The 21,475-nt window shown below is 39.0% G+C and overlaps 2 pseudogenes; both read left to right on the plus strand.

The window, feature by feature from the left end:
• The first annotated feature begins 738 nt into the window (after positions 1–738).
• LOC129407402 (zinc finger protein 239-like) lies at positions 739–3,963 on the plus strand (annotated as a pseudogene).
• Positions 3,964–10,618: 6,655 nt separating this feature from the next.
• Positions 10,619–21,475, plus strand: part of LOC129407425 (zinc finger protein 721-like) — a 13,055-nt pseudogene continuing 2,198 nt past the window's right edge.

Raw genomic sequence — 21,475 nt, forward strand, 5'->3', positions numbered from 1 at the left:
ACAGCGTCAGCGTTTCAGGTTCATGGAACTAAAACCGGGAACAGTCTTCCCGAAGATGGAGACAGGCCTCTACTTTGTTTAAATCCTGGCTCAAAATTGTTCTCTTTAGGTTTTTATTCCGCAGTCTTCTTTCTGACTTATGTAATTAATGTTTCTCTCTCTTTTTAATTTTAATTGTATTAAAATTAAAATTTTATAATGACTATTTATGTTTTTATTTGTTTTTATTGTGATTTTAATGTATTTCTTATTCTGTAAAGCACTTTGAATTACTTTATATACGAATTGTAGTATGCAAATAAACTTGCCTTGCCTTAGCCAGTGGTTCATTTAAAAGGATGAAAATAAATTAGGATAGTGGACAGCCCTGTCTAGTGCCCCTGTGCAGTGTAAAGACCTGTAAATAAAAATAAAGACTACTTTAAGATCAGAGATCATTTTAACTCATGTACATATTTGATTTTTGCCTGTGTTTTCACTTTAACAATGTGCCACTCCCTGAGCCCTTCACACCTCTGCTCCCGCCCACACCTCTATGGACTAATCCACCTGGTTGACTGACTCTTAATGACTTTTGGTATTGAAATGCAGCCTGTTGACTTGTGGGGCAGCATAATGTTTGTCTCAAGTCAGTTTTAAAAAGCTGCCCACTCTAGATTGACTGTGGTCCAATAAACACAATGGGAAGGAAGGGAGGGGCACTTAACCAACTGCAGTAATGATTTTAATTGAATTTAAATGAGAGGAATTAACCATATACTGTCATGCAGCCTTGTATCACATGTGAGAGTCCACACTGGAGAGAGGCCATACGAGTGTGAAGAATGTGGGAAAGCTTTCTCTAAAACATCCAGTCTCAGTCTCTCGACACATGAGAATTCATTTCTGGCACAGACTATATGAGTGTGGCCAATGTTAAAAGCTGCTTTTCAGCTATTCACTCCTAAAAGTCAGCTTTTAGAACATACCAGCAACTCTCCAGTCACTACGAAACACACACACACAAGGACCATACGATTGTGAAGAAAGAGGGAAAGCTTTGAGGTCTGTGAGGAACCCTCTGAAACATATCCAAATCAGCTCTGACCAGTGTGGAGTGACTTGGAGAAAATCTGCTTATCTGAAGGTGCAACGTCTTGAACTCACTAAAGGAGAAAAAGCCGCTGAGGTCAGATCATGTGAGCCTCGAGTCAGACTCAAAAAGCTGGACATCAGAGACTTCAGACTGTGGAGTTGAGTTCTGTGTAGTGTCAAAAATTACAATCTTAAATTGATGTTAAGATTTTTTTCCTTTTTTTATTAGAAGATTAAGCTGCAGTTTGTCCATCTTTGTTGTGTTGTTTTTAACTTTGAGCTTTCAGTCCTGATTCACATGCTGTTTTTTTTTGTTTTTTTTGCTGCTGACTCGTTTATTTTCATGGCTGCTGTGATGAAAAAGTGAAATAAAGTCTTTTTAATTTAGAGCATCTGTTCACTCTTATCTTATGTCTCACATATACATCGCGGAACTTTAGAAATGAAACACATACACACACAAAGGGCTGAGAAACAGTGTGAGCTTCTTTCACAAGGACAGGTGAAGCATTAAATGTTTTTAATCAGATTTGAGAGAAGGTTTGAAGTTGGCTCTGAATGACATAAAATAGTAGAAGATGGAAGTCTTACATATAATCCATGTACTGTTAATATAGAGTTTATTGATTCAGAAATGGCAAGAAGTTTTCTCTCTGATAGTACCTTGTCTAATTTCTCTAAGAAAAATTCTGAACTCAAGTAATTTAATATATGTGAATATTTGACCAGTGTGTTCTGCTAACACAAAAAGCATAGTTATAAAATATGTCCAGGAGAAGTGCAGTGATTGGTATTTGTAGCTGTAGTGACAGTAAAGGGGCCATTGAAACTGTGGACCAGAAGTAATGAAATTGTTTTTAAATATCTGGTTGATTTTATTTTGATGAATTATTTTAAATTGGAAAAAGTGAGGATCTTCAAGCTCAGAGGATGCAGAATCAAAGAGACAAACCACGTCTGGTCTCAAGATGATCTTCAATAGAATTGTTTGATATTTTTGGAAAATGGGTCATTCAGATTTTTTGTTCATTGCAGTGAAGACTTGTGGTAGTAAAATATTGTCAGCATTGATACTAATTTCATGATGAGGCTTGGATGTTCATATAATCCTTCAGTTGTCCAGGTAGGCAAAGTAAAAATTAAACTTTTGTCCTGTTCACTGACTTAAATTTCCCTTTTGCTGTGGGGCTTGGGTGCTTTTTTAGTGGATAATGGACATCCCTGTTTAGTGCCCCAGTGAAATAATAATTAAGACTACTTTAAGATTAGAAATCAATTTAACTCATGTAGATGTTTGATTTTTGCCTCTGTCTTCACTTTGACGGTGCCTCACTCCCTGAGCCCTTCACACCTCTACTCCCGCCCACACCTCTATGGACTAATCCACCTGGCTGCCTGACACTTAATGACCTTTGTTATTGAAATGCTGCCCTTTGTCTTGTGGGACAGCATAATGTCTTTTTCAAATGTGAGTTTGTGAAGCTGCCTACCCCAGATGACCCTGACTGGCTGCTGTGGTCCAATAAAAAGAGTGGGGAGGGGTGGAGAGGCACTTAACCAACTGCAGCAACATCCAGGGACAAACAAGAGGCGGTGAATGGACACAGAAGAAGCTGCTTTTTTATGCCAGGAATTAACCATTACTTTTGACTGAGTGAACTACCAGATTCAAATGGTTGGCTGAAGTACTTCAAGAACATTCTGTGACTGCTCTTGTAAGTATATCATATTTGGTGTACATATGGCTTAGGATTCAGAGCAAAAAAAAAGTTAAATCTCTCTGTATATGTTACCTTAATGTGATCTTCTTTTGCAATGGACAAAAAAAAAGTGTGCTTTTTAAAATGAAATATCAATGTAGGTGATTCCTGCAACCTAACACACACTGAAACATTCTGACATATGCTTATATATGAATTGATATGTGCTTAATGTGTATTTAGTTACAATTACTTTATTTATATGTTTAAAAAAGGATATTGTACTTGACAATTTCTTTCCTTTGTTCTAATGCAGAGCTACAAGATCCACCAACAGAATGGTATTAACCTGTGACCAGTGTGGGAAGGGATTTATACAATCTGGTGACCTTCACCGACACATGAGAATCCACACTGGAGAGAAACCATTTGAATGTGACCAATGTGGAAAGGAATTCAAACAATCTAGTCATCTCCATCGACATCTGAGAATCCACACTGGGGTAAAACCATACAGATGTGATGTTTGTGAGAAGACATTTTCACAGTCAAGCCACCTTGTGACACATATGAGAATCCACACTGGAGTGAAGCCATTTGAATGTGACCAGTGTGGGAAGGAATTTACACAATCTGGTGGCTTCCAGCGACATATGAGAATCCACAAAGGACACAAACCATTTCAATGTGAACAGTGTGGGAAGGACTTTACACAATCTGGTAGCGTCCATCGACATATGAGAATCCACACGGGGAAAAAACCATACAGATGTGATGTTTGTGACAAGACATTTTCAGTGTCAAGGACCTTAGAATCACATATGAGAATCCACAATGGAGAGAAACCGTTTGAATGTGAACAGTGTGGGAAGGAATTTAGACAATCTGGTAACCTACTTCGACACATGAGAATCCACGTGAGAAAAATCACACAGATGTGATGTTTGTGAGAAGACATTTTCACAGTCAAGCAACCTAGTATCACATATGAGAATCCACACTGGAGAGAAGCCATATGAGTGTGACCAATGTAAGAAAACTTTCTCTGAATCATCCAGTCTCAGTAAACATGAGAATTCACTTCTGGCACAGACTGTATGAGTGTGGCCAGTGTGAAATTTTTTTTAGAACATCCCAGGAACTCTCCAGTCACTACCGAACACACACAGGCGACAAACCATATGACTGAAGAAAGAGGCAGGGTTTCAGGTCTGTGAGGAACCATGTGAAACATGTCCAAATCTTCCAGACTGAAGAGAAAAGCTGCAGCCCTGACCAGTGTGGAATGACTTTGAGAAAACCTGCTCTTCTAAAGGTGCACCATCTTGAACTTACTAAAGGAGAAAAGCTCCTGAGGTCGTGTGAGCCTCAAGTCAGAATCAAAAAGCTGAAGATCAGGCTTCAGAGACTCCAGACTGTGGAGTTGAGTTCTGTGTAGTTTTAAAAATTACAGGCTTAAGGTTTTTTTTCTTTTGTTTAATTAGAAGATTTACCTACAGTTTGTCCATCTCTTTGTATTGTATTGTATTTGTATTGTTTTTAACTTTGAGCTTTCAGTCCTGCTTCACTGCAGTTTTTTTGCTGCTGACTCTTGTTTTTTTCATGGCTGCTGTAATGAAAAAGTGAAATAAAGTCTTTTTTAACATTTGAACATTTGTTCATGCTTGTCTTATGTCTCACATATACATTGAAGAACTTCAGAAATGAAACACGCACAAAGACGGTTTGAAGTTGGCTCTGAATGACACAGAATAGTAGAAGATGGAGGTCTTCCATGTAATCCATGTACTGTTAATATAGAGTTTACTGATTCAGAAATGGCAAGTAGTTTTCTCTCTGATAGTAGCTTCTCTAATTTCTCTAAGAAAAATTCTGAACTGAAGTAATTTAATATATGTGGATATTTGACCAGTGTGTTCTGCTAACACAAAAAGCATAGTTATAAAATAAGTCCAGGAAAAGTGCAGTGATTGGTATTTGTAGCTGTAGTGACAGTAAAGGGGCCATTGAAACTGTCTACCTGAAGTAATGTAATTGTTTATAAAATATCCGGTCGATTGTTTTTTTTGATTAAATATTTTAAGCTGGAGGGAATTCATGAAAATCCTGCACTTCTGGAGAAGTTTTTGATTTTTGGCAGGTAAGGGCCTAAGGTTTTTAAAAATCCATGGATACTAGTTGGGGTCACCCCCTAGTGGCCGGTGTGCATAAAATCCAAAAAGTTATGACGCTCCATGTTTCCTTTCCCTACAGCATCTTACACCCTGCAGTTGCTGTATTGTCTCAGGCGCCTCTTTGCACAGCCTGCACTGTGGGTCCTGTCTGGTGTGGTAGATCTGTTGCTCGAGTGCCCAGGGCCTGCTCCTGTGCAACTGTAATGAGCGCCTCAGTGTGTCCTTCAGACCAGCCCTGTCAAACCACTGGTAGGATTTCTTGATATCAGCCACTTCAGTTATGTTTTGGTTGTACGCCCTCTGTCGGGGCTTGTCCTGCCATGATGGTCCCTCCAGCACCTCTTCCTCCGAACCCCATTGTCTCAGACATTCGCTGAGCACGTCATCTGTCGGGGCCTTTTCACTGATGTCCTCATGGAGATTCAATGAGTCATCCTGGACAGTGGTTCCCACACTCACTAGTCCTCACTCACTCCTTCCTTCCGGCTCACGTACAGTCTCAGGGTGCTGGATTTGGGATGAACCCTCCATGCATGGTCAGGAGCTTTCTTGTCTTAACATCTGTGGTCTATATCTCCTCCTTTGGCCAGTGCATGATTCCTGCAGGGTATCTGATCACTGACAGGGCATAGCTGTTTATTGCCTGTGCCTTGTTCTTGCCATTGAGCTGGCTTCTTAGGACTTGTCTCACTCTTTGCAGATATTTGGCTGTTGCCGCTTTCCATGTTGCCTCTTCAAGGTTGCCATTTACTTGTGGGATACCAAGGTACTTGTAACTGTCCTCAACGTCTGCTAATGACCTTCCCTCTCTCAGTCACCATCCTACTACATTTCCCAAGCCCAAATGACATTCCAGTGATCCTGGTGGTGTGGATCAGTGAGTCGATGTCTCACTCATACTTAGGGTACAAATTGAATTAATCCATGTAGAGGAGGAGTCGATATCTTTAGTCAGTGTGGTCGATGATCTGACTGAGGGGGTTCAGACCTATGCAGGACAGCACTGGGGACACATATATGCCACATGTGATGGACACTTGTGCAAGTAGCTTCCTATTGGCTTCAAGGGTGGTTTTCCACAACCACATTGAATTTGCAGTGAAGGCCCTTAGAGTCCTGTTGATATTGTACAGCTCCAAGCACTCAGTGATCCATATGTCTGGCATTGTGTCATAAGTTTTCTTGTAATCAATCCAGGCAGTGCACAGGTTGGTCTGACGAGTTCTGCAGTCACGGGCAAATGTTTGCACAACCAGGAGTTGTACTCTGTCTCTGACTGGGGCCTCCACACAAGAACCGGTTCAAACACATGCACCTACTCTTAAGGCGTCCTCCCTGGCTAAGCAAGGGAGAGGTAACCCGTCGAAATTTGATGACCGTGGTACCCAGCTGCAGCAAACACAGAATCATTACATTTTGCAATGGACTATACAACATTCTAGTAGATGTGTCATCAAGCAAAGGCCCTCGGGCCAACTCCAGCCTGCCACGGTACTTTGATCTGCTCCTCACCACTTGAACTGCCCCCATGAGGCAATCCTCAAAAGTTGTCATGGCCTATTTTCTTGCTTTTGTTTTTTTGGTTCTGTTATATGGCCTAATCAACCCCAGCCCCCATCACAGTCAGGAGCGATAATGTGGCCCCCAGAGAAAAAAGTTTGGTGACCTCTGTTCTAGTAAAGCCAGCTGAATCCGAATGGCAAAGCTTGGGTAAACTGGTCAAACACATTCTGGAGCATTTCATCGAACACTGAAACTATTTCTGCACCACATTTGACTTGATTTCATAAATAGTCTCTGGTAAACGCTTTTGCGAAACAATATTTTTCACACTAGTATAATGGTAACATGTTCAATATTATTCTCTAAGGATGAACATATGGGTTTAGAGGCTTGAATGATCTTTATACGGTATATTATTTCATTTCAGAGATATGGACCGTTTTTCAAGCAAAAAGTGACCATGACAGTAAACTGAGCATGAAAATGTCCTTAAAATTGGAAGATAGTATTAAAATCACATTCCTTTTATCAAGTCAAGTCATTATATAACAATTTTAGACAAAAGGAAGGTGGGATGCAACCTTTTCTCTTTTTGGCGGGGGCCATTTTGGATTTTATGTATACCGGCCACTAACGAGCAACCCCAACTTGTATATATGGAATTTTAAAAACCTTAGGCCCATACCTAACACCCTGCCAAAAATCAAAAACTTTTCCAGAAGTGCACAATCCTTATGATATTTCGCAAATTCCTCTCCCAGCTAGCAAATGGGTCATTCAGATTTATTGTTCATTGCAGTCAAGACTTCTGGTTTGTAAGTAGAGTAAAATACTGTCAGCACTGAGACTAATTTTATGATGAGGCTTGGATGTTCGTGTAATCCCTCAGACGTCCAGGTAGGCAAAGTAAAAAATCAACTTTTATCCCATTGACTGACTTAAATTTCCCTTTTGCTGTGGGGCTTGAATGTTTTTTAAGTGAATAATGGACATCCCTGTCTAGTGCCCCTGTAAAATAATAATTAAGACTACTTTAAGATTAGAGATCATTTTAAATCATGTAGATATTTGATGTTTGCCTCTGTCTTCACTTTGATGGTGCCCCACCCCCTGAGCCCTTCACACCTCTGCTCCTGCCCACACCTCTATGGACTAATCCACCTGGCTGACTGACACTTAATGACCTTTGTTATTGAAATGCAACCCTTTGTGTCACATGTGAGTTTGTGAAGCTGCCCACCCTGACTGGCTGCTGTGGTCCATTAAAAAGAGTGGAGAGGGATCGAGAGGCACCAACTGCAGCAACATCCAGAGACAAAAAAGAGGCAGTGAATGGACACAGAAGAAGCTGCTTTTATATGCCAGGAATTACCCATAACTTTTGATCGAGTGAACTACCAGATTCAGATGGTTGGCTGAAGTACTTCAAGAACATTCTGTGACTACTCTTGTAAGTATATCATATTCAGTGTTTATAAGGATTAGGATTCATAGCAAATAAAAAAGTAAAGTATCTCTGTATATGTTACCTTTATGTGATCTTTTGCTACTGACAAAAAAGTGTGCCTTTTAAAATGAAATATAAATGTAGTTGATTCCTGCAACGTAATGCAACTTGCTTGTAGAACACACAGTGAAACATTCTGACATATGCTTATATATGAATTGATATGTGCTTCATGTGTATTTAGTTGCAATTACTTCATTTATACGTTTACAAAATGTTATTTTACTTGACACTTTCTTTTGTTTGCTCTAATGCAGAACTACAGGATCTACCAACAGAACCGTATTCACCTGTGACCAGTGTGGGAAGGGATTCAAACAATCTAGTCACTTTCATTAACATTTGAGAATCCACACAGGGGTAAAACCATACACATGTGATGTTGGTGAGAAGATATTTTTACAGTCAAGCCACCTTGTATCATATATGAGAATCCACACTGAAGTGAAGCCATTTGAATTTGAACAGCGTGGGAAGGAATTAGACAATCTGATGACCTCAAGAAACACATGAGAATCCACACTGAAGAGCAGCCTTATGAGTGTGACCAATGTGGGAAAACTTTCTCTGAATCATCCGGTCTCAATAAACACATGAGAATTCACTTCTGGCACAGACTGTATGAGTGTGGCCATTGTGAAAAGTTTTTTAGAACATCCCAGGAACTCTCCAGTTACAACAGAACGCACACAGGAGACAAACCATACGACTGTGAAGAAAGAGGGAAGGCTTCAGGTCTGTGAAGAACCGTGTGAAACATGTCCAAATCTTTCAGCCTGAAGAGAAAAACTGCAGCTCTGACCAGTGTGGAATGACTTTGAGAAAACCTGCTCATCTGAAGGTGCACCGTCTTGAACTCACTAAAGGAGAAAAAGCTGCTGAGACTGGATCATGTGAGCCTCAAGTCAGACTCAAAAAGCTGAAGATCAGGCTTCAGAGACTCCAGACTGTGGAGTTGAGCTCTGTGTAGTGTCAAAAATTACAAGCTTAAATTGATATGTCTTTTTTTTTTTTTTTTTCGTTTTTTTAATGAGAAGATTTAGCTGCAGTTTGTCCATCTTTGTTGTGTTGTTTTTAACTTTAAGCTTTCAGTCCTGCCTCACTGCTGTTTTTTTTTTTTTTTTGCTGCTGACTCTTGTTTCTTTTCATGGCTGCTGTAATGAAAAAGTGAAATAAAGTCTTTTTATTTTAGAACATCTCTTCATGCTTGTCTTATTTCTCACATATGCATCGAGAAACTACACACACAAAAGGCTGAGAAACAGTGTGAGCTTCTTTCACAAGAACAGGTGAAGCATTAAATGTTTTTAATCAGATTAGAGAGAAGGTTTGAAGTTGGCTCTGAATGACACAGAATAGTAGAAGATGGAGGTCTTCCATGTAATCCATGTACTGTAAATATAGAGTTTATTGATTCGGAAATGGCAAGTAGTTTTTCTCTCTGATAGTAGCTTGTCTAATTTCTCTAAGAAAAATTCTGAACTAAAGTAATTTAACATATGTGGATATTTGACCAGTGTGTTCCTCTAACACAAAAAGTGTAGTTATAAAATATGTCCAGGAGAAGTGCAGTGATTGGTATTTGTAGCTGTAGTGACAGTAAAGGGGCCATTGAAACTGTCAACCTGAAGTAATGTAAATGTTTTTAAATATCTGGTTGATTTAATTTTGATGAAATATTTGAAGTAGAACAAAGTGAGGATCTTCAAGCTCAGAGGGTGCAGAACCAAAGCGACAGACCACATCTGATCACAAGGTGATCTTCAATAGAATTGTTTGATATTTTTGGAAAATGGGTCATTCAGATTTATTGTTCACTGCAGTCAAGGCTTCTGGTTTGTAAGTAAAATAAAACGTTGTCAGCACTGATACTGATGTCATGATGAGACTTGGATGTTCATATAATCCCTCAATCATCCAGGTAGGCAAAGTCAAAATTCAACTTTTGTCCTGTTCACTGTCTTAAATTTCCCCGTTTGCTGGGGGCTTGCATGATTTTAGTGGATAATGGACATCCCTGTCGAGGACCCTGGTGAAATAATAATTAAGACTACTTTAAGATTAGAGATCATTTTAACTCATGTAGATATTTGATTTTTTCCTCTGTCTTCATTTTGATGGTGCCCCACCTCCTGAGCCCTTCACACCTCTGCTCCCACCCACACCTCTATGGACTAATCCACCTGGCTGCCTGACACTGAAAGACCTTTGTTATTGAAATGCTGCCCTTTGTCTTGTGGGACAGCATAATGTCTTTTTCACATGAGAGTTTGCAAAGGTGCCTACCCCCAGATGATCCTGACTGGCTGCTGTGGTCCAATAAAAAGAGTGGGGAGGGGTCGAGAGGCACTTAACCAACTGCAGTAACATCCAGAGACAAACAAGAGGCAGTGAATGGACACAGAAGAAGCTGCTTTTTTATGCCAGGAATTAACCATAATTTTTGATTGAGTGAACTACCAGATTCAGATGGTTGGCTTAAGTACTTCAAGAACTTTCTTTGACTACTCTTGTAGTCTGACATATGAATATATATAAATTAACATGTGGTTTATGTGTATTTAGTTACAATTACTTTATTTGTACGTTTAGAAAATGTTATTTTACTTGACACTTTCTTTCCTTTGTTTTAATGCAGAGCTACAAGATCTACCAACAGAATGGCATTCACCTGTAACCAGTGTGGGAAGGGATTTTTACAATCTGATGACCTTCATCGACACATGAGAATCCACACTGGAGAAAAAACATTTAAATGTGACCAATGTGGAATGGAATTCAAACAATCTAGTCATCTCCATCAACATCTGAGAATCCACATTGGAGAGAAACCATACAGATATGATGTTTGTGAGAAAGCATTTTCACGGTCAAGCGACCTTGTAACACATATGAGAATCCACACTGGAGAGAAACCATTTGAATGTGACCAGTGTGGAATGGAATTCAAAAAATCTAGTAATCTTCATCAACATATGAGAATCCACACTGGAGCGAAACCATTTGAATGTGACCAATGTGGAAAGGAATTCAAACAATCTAGTCATCTCCATCGACATCTGAGAATCCACACTGGAGAGAAACCATACAGATGTCATGTTTGTGAGAAGACATTTTCACGGTCAAGCGACCTTGTAACACATATGAGAATCCACACTGGAGAGAAACCATTTGAATGTGACCAGTGTGGAATGAAATTCAAAAAATCTAGTAATCTTCATCAACATATGACAATCTACACTGGAGAGAAACCATTTGAATGTGACCAGTGTGGAATGGAATTTAATACATCTAGTATTCTCCATCAACATATGAGAATCCACACTGGGGAAAAACCATACAGATGTGTTGTTTGTGAGAAGACATTTTCAAGGTCAAGCCACCTTGTGACACATATGAGAATCCACACTGGAGTGAATCCATTTGAATGTCAACAGTGTGGGAAGGAATTTAGACAATCTGGTAGCCTTCATCAACATATGAAAATTCACACAGGAGAAAAATCACACAGATGTGATGTTTGTGAGAAAACATTTTCACGGTCAAGCACCCTAGTATCACATATGAGAATCCACACAGGGGAAACACCATACAGATGTGACATTTGTGAAAAGACATTTTCACGGTCAAGCGACCTAATATCACATAAGAGAATCCACACTGGAGAGAAGCCATACGAGTGTGACCAATATGGGAAAACTTTCTCTGAATCATCCAGTCTCAATAAACACATGAGAATTCACTTCTGGCAGACTGTTCACAGACTTCACACAGGAGAAAAACCATATGACTGTGAAAAAAGAGAAAAGGCTTTCAGGCCTGCGAAGAACCATGTGAAACACGTCCCAATCTTCCAGGCTGAAGAGAAAAGCTGCAGTTCTGACCAGTGTGGGATGATAAAACCTGCTCATCTGAAGGTGCACCGTCTTGAACTCACTAAAGGAGAAAGAGCTGCTGAGGTCAGATTATGTGAGCCTCAAGTCAGACTCAAAAAGCTGGAGATAAGACTTCAGAGACTCCAGACTGTGGAGTTGAGCTCTGTGTAGTGTAAAAAATTACAAGCTTAAATTGATGTTAAGATTTTTATTTTTATTTTTTTTTATTAGAAGATTTAGCTGCAGTTTGTCCATCTTTATTCTATTGTTTGTAACTTTGAGCTTTCAATCCTGCTTCATTGCAGCCTTTTTTTTTTTTTTTTTTTTTTTTTGCTGCTGAGTCTTGTTTCTTTTCATGGTTGCTGTGATGAAAAGTGAAATAAAGTCTTTTTATTTTATAACATTTGTTCATGCTTGTCTTATGTCTCACATATACATTGAAGAACTTTAGAAATGAAACACACAAAAGGGGTTGTTCTTTCACAAGAACAGGTGAAGCATTAAATGTTTTTAAAGAGATTTGAGAGAAGGTTTGAAGTTGGCTCTGAATGACACAGAATAGTAGAAGATGGAGGTCTTCCATGTAATCCATGTACTGTAAATATACAGTTTATTGATTCGGAAATGGCAAGTAGTTTTTCTCTCTGATAGTAGCTTGTCTAATTTCTCTAAGAAAAATTCTGAACTAAAGTAATTTAATATATGTGAATATTTAACCAGTGTGTTCTGCTAACACAAAAAGCATAGTTATAAAATAAGTCCAGGAGAAGTGCAGTGATTGGTATTTGTAGCTGTAGTGACAGTAAAGGGGCCATTGAAACCGTCAACCATAAGTAATGTAAATGTTTTTAAATATCTGGTTGATTTTATTTTGATGAAATATTGGAAGTTGGACAAAGTGAGGATCTTCAAGCTCAGAGGGTGCAGAAAAAAGAGACAGACCACATCTGATCACAAGGTGATCTTCAATAGAATTGTTTGATATTTTTGGAAAATGGGTCATTCAGATTTATTGTTCACTGCAGTCAAGGCTTCTGGTAGTAAAATATTGTCAGCACTGAGACATGAGATTTCATGATGAGGCTTGGATGTTCATATAATCCCTCAGTCATCCAGGCAGGCAAAGTCAAAATTCAACTTTTGTCCTGTTCACTGACTTAAATTTCCCCGTTTGCTGGGGGCTTGAATGTTTTTTAAGTGGGTAATGGACATCCTGTCGAGGACCCCGGTGAAATAATAATTAAGACTACTTTAAGATTAGAGATCATTTTAACTCATGTAGATATTTGATTTTTGCCTCTGTCTTCATTTTGATGGTGCCCCACCTCCTGAGCCCTTCACACCTCTGCTCCCACCCACACCTCTATGGACTAATCCACCTGGCTGCCTGACACTGAAAGACCTTTGTTATTGAAATGCTGCCCTTTGTCTTGTGGGACAGCATAATGTCTTTTTCACATGAGAGTTTGCAAAGGTGCCTACCCCCAGATGATCCTGACTGGCTGTGGTCCAATAAAAAGAGTGGGGAGGGGTGGAAAGGCACTTAACCAACTGCAACAACATCCAAAGACAAATAAGAGGCGGTGAATGGACACAGAAGAAGCTGCTTTTATATGCCAGGAATTACCCATAACTTTTGATCGAGTGAACTACCAGATTCAGATGGTTGGCTTCTGAAGTACTTCAAGAACTTTCTTTGACTACTCTTGTAAGTATATCATAATTGGTGTCTATATAGATTGGGATTCAGGGCAAAAAAAAAAAAGAGTTAAATATCTCTGTATATGTTACCTTAATGTGATCTTCTCTCCTGCAGCCTAATTCAATTTGCTTGTAGAAAACACATTGAAACATTCTGACATATGCTGATATGTGAATTAATATGTGCTTTATGTGTATTTAGTTACAATTACTTTATTTGTAGGTTTAGAAAAGGTTATTTTACTTGACACTTTCTTTCCTTTGTTGTAATGCAGAGCTACAAGATCTACCAACAGAATGGTATTCACCTGTGACCAGTGTGGGAAGGGATTTTTACAATCTGGCGACCTTCATCGACACATGAAAATCCACACTGGAGAAAAAACATTTGAATGTGACCAATGTGGAAAGGAATTCAAACAATCTAGTCATCTCCATCAACATCTGAGAATCCACACTGGGGTAAAACCATACAGATGTGATGTTTGTGAGAAGACATTTTCACGGTCAAGCGACCTTGTAACACATATGAGAATCCACACTGGAGAGAAACCATTTGAATGTGACCAATGTGGAACGGAATTCAAACAATCTAGTCATCTCCATCGACATCTGAGAATCCACACTAGGGAAAAACCATACAGATGTGATGTTTGTGAGAAAACATTTTCACAGTCAAGCAGCTTAGTATCACATATGAGAATCCACACTGGAGAGAAACCATTTGAATGTGACCAGTGTGAAATGAAATTCAAAAAATCTAGTAATCTTCATCAACATATGAGAATCCACACTGGAGAGAAACCATTTGAATGTGACCAGTGTGGAATGGAATTCAAACAATCTAGTCATCTCCATCTACATATGAGAATCCACACTGGGGAAAAACCATACAGATGTGATGTTTGTGAGAAGACATTTTCAAGGTCACACAACCTTGAATTACATATGAGAGTCCACACTGGGGAAAAACCATACAGATGTGTTGTTTGTGAGAAGCCATTTTCAAGGTCAAGCAACCTTGTGACACATATGAGAATCCACACTGGAGAGAAACCATTTGAATGTCAACAGTGTGGGAAGGAATTTAGACAATCTGGTAGCCTTCATCAACATATTAAAATTCACACAGGAGAAAAATCTCACAGATGTGATGTTTGTGAGAAAGCATTTTCATGGTCAAGCGACCTTGTAACACATATGAGAATCCACACTGGAGAGAAACCATTTGAATGTGACCAGTGTGGAATGGAATTCAAACAATCTAGTCATCTCCATCAACATATGAGAATCCACACTGGGGAAAAACCATACAGGTGTGATGTTTGTGAGAAGACATTTTCACAGTTAAGTGACCTTGTAACACATATGAGAATCCACACTGGGGAAAAACCATACAGCTGTGATGTTTGTGAGAAGACATTTTCACGGTCAAGCAGCCTAGTATCACATATGAGAATCCACACTGGGAAAAACCATACAGATGTGATGTTTGTGAGAAGACATTTTCACAGTCAAGCAGCCTAGTATCACATATGAGAATCCACACTGGGGAAAAACCATACAGATGTGATGTTTGTGAGAAGACATTTTCACGGTCAAGCAGCCTAGTATCACATATGAGAATTCACACTGGGGAAAAACCATACAGATGTGATGTTTGTGAGAAAATATTTTCAACGTCACACAACCGTAAATTACATATGAGAGTCCACACTGGGGAAAAACCATACAGATGTGTTGTCTGTGAGAAGACATTTTCAAGGTCAAGCCACCTTGTGACACATATGAGAATCCACACTTGAGTGAATCCATTTGAATGTCAACAGTGTGGGAAGGAATTTAGACAATCTGGTAGCCTTCATCAACATATGAAAATTCACACAGGGGAAAAACCATACAGATGTGACATTTGTGAGAAGACATTTTCACGGTCAAGCAACCTAATATCACATAAGAGAATCCACACTGGAGAGAAGCCATACGAGTGTGACCAATGTGGGAAAACTTTCTCTGAATCATCCAGTCTCAATAAACACATGAGAATTCACTTCTGGCACAGACTATGAGTGTGGCCAGTGTAAAACATTTTTTAGAACATCCCAGGAACTCTCCAGTCACTGCCGAACGCACACAGGAGAAAACCATATGACTGTGAAAAAAGAGAAAAGGCTTTCAGGCCTGCGAAGAACCGTGTGAAACACGTCCCAATCTTCCAGGCTGAAGAGAAAAGCTGCAGTTCTGACCAGTGTGGGATGATAAAACCTGCTCATCTGAAGGTGCACCGTCTTGAACTCACTAAAGGAGAAAGAGCTGCTGAGGTCGGATTATGTGAGCCTCAAGTCAGACTCAAAAAGCTGGAGATAAGACTTCAGAGACTCCAGACTGTGGAGTTGAGCTCTGTGTAGTGTCAAAAATTACAAGCTTAAATTGATGTTAAGATTTTTTTTTTTCTTTTTTTAAATTAGAAGATTTAGCTGCAGTTTGTCCATCTTTATTGTATTGTTTTTAACTTTGAGCTTTCAATCCTGCTTCATTGCAGACTTTTTTTTTTTTTTTTTGCTGCTGACTCTTGTTTCTTTTCATGGTTGCTGTGATGAAAAGTGAAATAAAGTCTTTTTATTTTATAACATTTGTTCATGCTTGTCTTATGTCTCACATATACATTGAAGAACTTTAGAAATGAAACACACACACAAGGGGTTGACAAACAGTGGGAGCTTCTTTCACAAGAACAGGTGAAGCATTAAATGTTTTTAAAGAGATTTGAGAGAAGGTTTGAAGTTGGCTCTGAATGACACAGAATAGTAGAAGATGGAGGTCTTCCATGTAATCCATGTACTGTAAATATAGAGTTTATTGATTCGGAAATGGCAAGTAGTTTTTCTCTCTGATAGTAGCTTGTCTAATTTCTCTAAGAAAAATTCTGAACTAAAGTAATTTAATATATGTGAATATTTGACCAGTGTGTTCTGCTAACACAAAAAGCATAGTTATAAAATAAGTCCAGGAGAAGTGCAGTGATTGGTATTTGTAGCTGTAGTGACAGTAAAGGGGCCATTGAAACTTGTCAACCTGAAGTAATGTAAATGTTTTTAAATATCTGGTTGATTTTATTTTGATGAAATATTGGAAGTTGGACAAAGTGAGGATCTTCAAGCTCAGAGGGTGCAGAACCAAAGAGACAGACCACATCTGATCACAAGGTGATCTTCAATAGAATTGTTTGATATTTTTGGAAAATGGGTCATTCAGATTTATTGTTCACTGCAGTCAAGGCTTCTGGTTGTAAAATATTGTCAGCACTGAGACATGAGATTTCATGATGAGGCTTGGATGTTCATATAATCCCTCAGTCATCCAGGCAGGCAAAGTCAAAATTCAACTTTTGTCCTGTTCACTGACTTAAATTTCCCCGTTTGCTGGGGGCTTGAATGTTTTTTAAGTGGGTAATGGACATCCTGTCGAGGACCCCGGTGAAATAATAATTAACACTACTTTAAGATTAGAGATCATTTTAACTCATGTAGATATTTGATTTTTGCCTCTGTCTTCATTTTGACGGTGCCCCACCCCCTGAGCCCTTCACACCTCTGCTCCCCACCCACACACACCTCTATGGACTAATCCACCTGGCTGCCTGACAATGAAAGACCTTTGTTATTGAAATGCTGCCCTTTGTCTTGTGGGACAGCATAATGTCTTTTTCACGTGAGAGTTTGCAAAGGTGCCTACCCCCGATGATCCTGACTGGCTGCTGTGGTCCAATAAAAAGAGTGGGGAGGGGTGGAGAGGCACTTAACCAACTGTAGTAACATCCAGAGACAAAGAAGAGGCGGTGAATGGACACAGAAGAAGCTGCTTTTTTATGCCAGGAATTAACCATAATTTTTGATTGAGTGAACTACCAGATTCAGATGGTTGGCTGAAGTACTTCAAGAACTTTCTTTGACTACTCTTGTAAGTATATCATATTTGGTGTCTATATAAATTGGGATTCAGCGCAAAAAAAAAAAAGAGTTAAATATCTCTGTATATGTTACCTTAATGTGATCTTCTCTCCTGCAACCTAATGAAATTTGCTTGTAGAAAACACATTGAAACATTCTCACATATGAATATATATAAATTAATATGTGGTTTGTGTATTTAATTACAATGACTTTATTTGAACGTTTAGAAAAGGTTATTTTACCTGACACTTTCTTTCCTTTGTTGTAATGCAGAGCTACAAGATCTACCAACAGAATGGTATTCACCTGTAACCAGTGTGGGAAGGGACTTTACAATCTGGTGACCTTCATCAACACATGAAAATCCACACTGGAGAAAAAACATTTGAATGTGACCAATGTGGAAAGGAATTCAAACAATCTAGTCATCTCCATCGACATATGGGAATCCACACTGGGGTAAAACCATACAGATGTGATGCTTGTGAGAAGACATTTTCAAGGTCACACAACCTTGAATTACATATGAGAGTCCACACTGGGGAAAAACCATACAGATGTGTTGTTTGTGAGAAGCCATTTTCAAGGTCAAGCAACCTTGTGACACATATGAGAATCCACACTGGAGAGAAACCATTTGAATGTCAACAGTGTGGGAAGGAATTTAGACAATCTGGTAGCCTTCATCAACATATGAAAATTCACACAGGAGAAAAATCTCACAGATGTGATGTTTGTGAGAAAGCATTTTCACAGTCAAGTGACCTTGTAACACATATGAGAATCCACACTGGAGAGAAACCATTTGAATGTGACCAGTGTGGAATGGAATTCAAACAATCTAGTCATCTCCATCAACATATGAGAATCCACACTGGGGAAAAACCATACAGCTGTGATGTTTGTCAGAAGACATTTTCACAGTCAAGCAGCCTAGTATCACATACGAAAATCCACACTGGAGAAAAACCATACAGATGTGATGTTTGTGAGAAGACATTTTCACAGTCAAGCAGCCTAGTATCACATACGAAAATCCACACTGGAGAAAAAACATACAGATGTGATGTTTGTGAGAAGACATTTTCACAGTCAAGCAGCCTAGTATCACATATGAGAATCCACACTGGGAAAAACCATACAGATGTGTTGTCTGTGAGAAGACATTTTCAAGGTCAAGCCACCTTGTGACACATATGAGAATCCACACTGGAGTGAATCCATTTGAATGTCAACAGTGTGGGAAGGAATTTAGACAATCTGGTAGCCTTCATCAACATATGAAAATTCACACAGGGGAAAAACCATACAGATGTGACATTTGTGAGAAGACATTTTCACGGTCAAGCGACCTAATATCACATAAGAGAATCCACACTGGAGAGAAGCCATACGAGTGTGACCAATGTGGGAAAACTTTCTCTGAATCATCCAGTCTCAATAAACACATGAGAATTCACTTCTGGCACAGACTATGAGTGTGGCCAGTGTAAAACATTTTTTAGAACATCCCAGGAACTCTCCAGTCACTGCCGAACGCACACAGGAGAAAAACCATATGACTGTGAAAAAAGAGAAAAGGCTTTCAGGCCTGCGAAGAACCGTGTGAAACACGTCCCAATCTTCCAGGCTGAAGAGAAAAGCTGCAGTTCTGACCAGTGTGGGATGATAAAACCTGCTCATCTGAAGGTGCACCGTCTTGAACTCACTAAAGGAGAAAGAGCTGCTGAGGTCGGATTATGTGAGCCTCAAGTCAGACTCAAAAAGCTGGAGATAAGACTTCAGAAACTCCAGACTGTGGAGTTGAGCTCTGTGTAGTGTCAAAAATTACAAGCTTAAATTGATGTTAAGATTTTTTTCCCTTTTTTTTTAATTAGAAAGATTTAGCTGCAGTTTGTCCATATCTTTATTGTATTGTTTGTAACTTTGAGCTTTCAATCCTGCTTCATTGCAGCCTTTTTTTTTTGCTGCTGAGTCTTGTTTCTTTTCATGGTTGCTGTGATGAAAAGTGAAAAGTCTTTTTATTTTATAACATTTGTTCATGCTTGTCTTATGTCTCACATATACATTGAAGAACTTTAGAAATGAAACACACACACAAGGGGTTGACAAACAGTGGGAGCTTCTTTCACAAGAACAGGTGAAGCATTAAATGTTTTTAAAGAGATTTGAGAGAAGGTTTGAAGTTGGCTCTGAATGACACAGAATAGTAGAAGATGGAGCTCTTCCATGTAATCCATGTACTGTAAATATAAAGTTTATTGATTCGGAAATGGCAAGTAGTTTTTCTCTCTGATAGTAGCTTGTCTAATTTCTAAGAAAAATTCTGAACTAAAGTAATTTAATATATGTGGATATTTGACCAGTCTGTTCCTCTAACACAAAAAGTGTAGTTATAAAATAAGTCCAGGAGAAGTGCAGTGATTGGTATTTGTAGCTGTAGTGACAGTAAAGGGGCCATTGAAACTGTTAACCTGAAGTAATGTAAATGTTTTTAAATATCTGGTTGATTTTATTTTGATGAAATATTTGAAGTTGAACAAAGTGAGGATCTTCAAGCTCAGAGGGTGCAGAACCAAAGAGACAGACCACATCTGATCACAAGGTGATCTTCAATAGAATTGTTTAATATTTTTGGAAAATGGGTAATTCAGATTTATTGTTCACTGCGGTCAAGACTTCTGGTTTGTAAGTAAAATAAAACATTGTCAGCACGGATACTGATTTCATGATAAGACTTGGATGTTCATATAATCCCTCAATCATCCAGGTTGGAAAAGTCAAAATTCAACTTTTGTCCTGTTCACTGACTTAAATTTCCCCGTTTGCTGGGGACTTGGATGATTTTTAGTGGATAATGGACATCCCTGTCGAGGACCCCGGTGAAATAATAATTAAGACTACTTTAAGATTAGAGATCATTTTAACTCATGTAGATATTTGATTTTTGCCTCTGTCTTCATTTTGATGGTGCCCCACCTCCTGAGCCCTTCACACCTCTGCTCCCACCCACACCTCTATGGACTAATCCACCTGGCTGCCTGACACTGAAAGACCTTTGTTATTGAAATGCTGCCCTTTGTCTTGTGGGACAGCATAATGTCTTTTTCACATGAGAGTTTGCAAAGGTGCCTACCCCCAGATGATCCTGACTGGCTGCTGTGGTCCAATAAAAAGAGTGGGGAGGGGTGGAAAGGCACTTAACCAACTGCAACAACATCCAAAGACAAATAAGAGGCGGTGAATGGACACAGAAGAAGCTGCTTTTATATGCCAGGAATTACCCATAACTTTTGATCGAGTGAACTACCAGATTCAGATGGTTGGCTTCTGAAGTACTTCAAGAACTTTCTTTGACTACTCTTGTAAGTATATCATAATTGGTGTCTATATAGATTGGGATTCAGGGCAAAAAAAAAAGAGTTAAATATCTCTGTATATGTTACCTTAATGTGATCTTCTCTCCTGCAGCCTAATGCAATTTGCTTGTAGAAAACACATTGAAACATTCTGACATATATGCTGATATGTGAATTAATATGTGCTTTATGTGTATTTAGTTACAATTACTTTATTTGTAGGTTTAGAAAAGGTTATTTTACTTGACACTTTCTTTCCTTTGTTGTAATGCAGAGCTACAAGATCTACCAACAGAATGGCATTCACCTGTGACCAGTGTGGGAAGGGATTTTTACAATCTGGCGACCTTCATCGACACATGAAAATCCACACTGGAGAAAAAACATTTGAATGTGACCAATGTAGAAAGGAATTCAAACAGTCTAGTCATCTCCATCGACATCTGAGAATCCACACTGGGGTAAAACCATATAGATGTGATGTTTGTGAGAAGACATTTTCACGGTCAAGCGACCTTGTAACACATATGAGAATCCACACTGGAGAGAAACCATTTGAATGTGACCAATGTGGAACGGAATTCAAACAATCTAGTCATCTCCATCGACATCTGAGAATCCACACTGGG

The sequence above is a fragment of the Boleophthalmus pectinirostris genome, unplaced genomic scaffold, assembly GCF_026225935.1.
Source record: "Boleophthalmus pectinirostris isolate CB_2022bp ecotype Guang Dong unplaced genomic scaffold, ASM2622593v1 HiC_scaffold_12, whole genome shotgun sequence".
NCBI classification, from domain to species: Eukaryota; Metazoa; Chordata; class Actinopteri; order Gobiiformes; family Gobiidae; genus Boleophthalmus; species Boleophthalmus pectinirostris.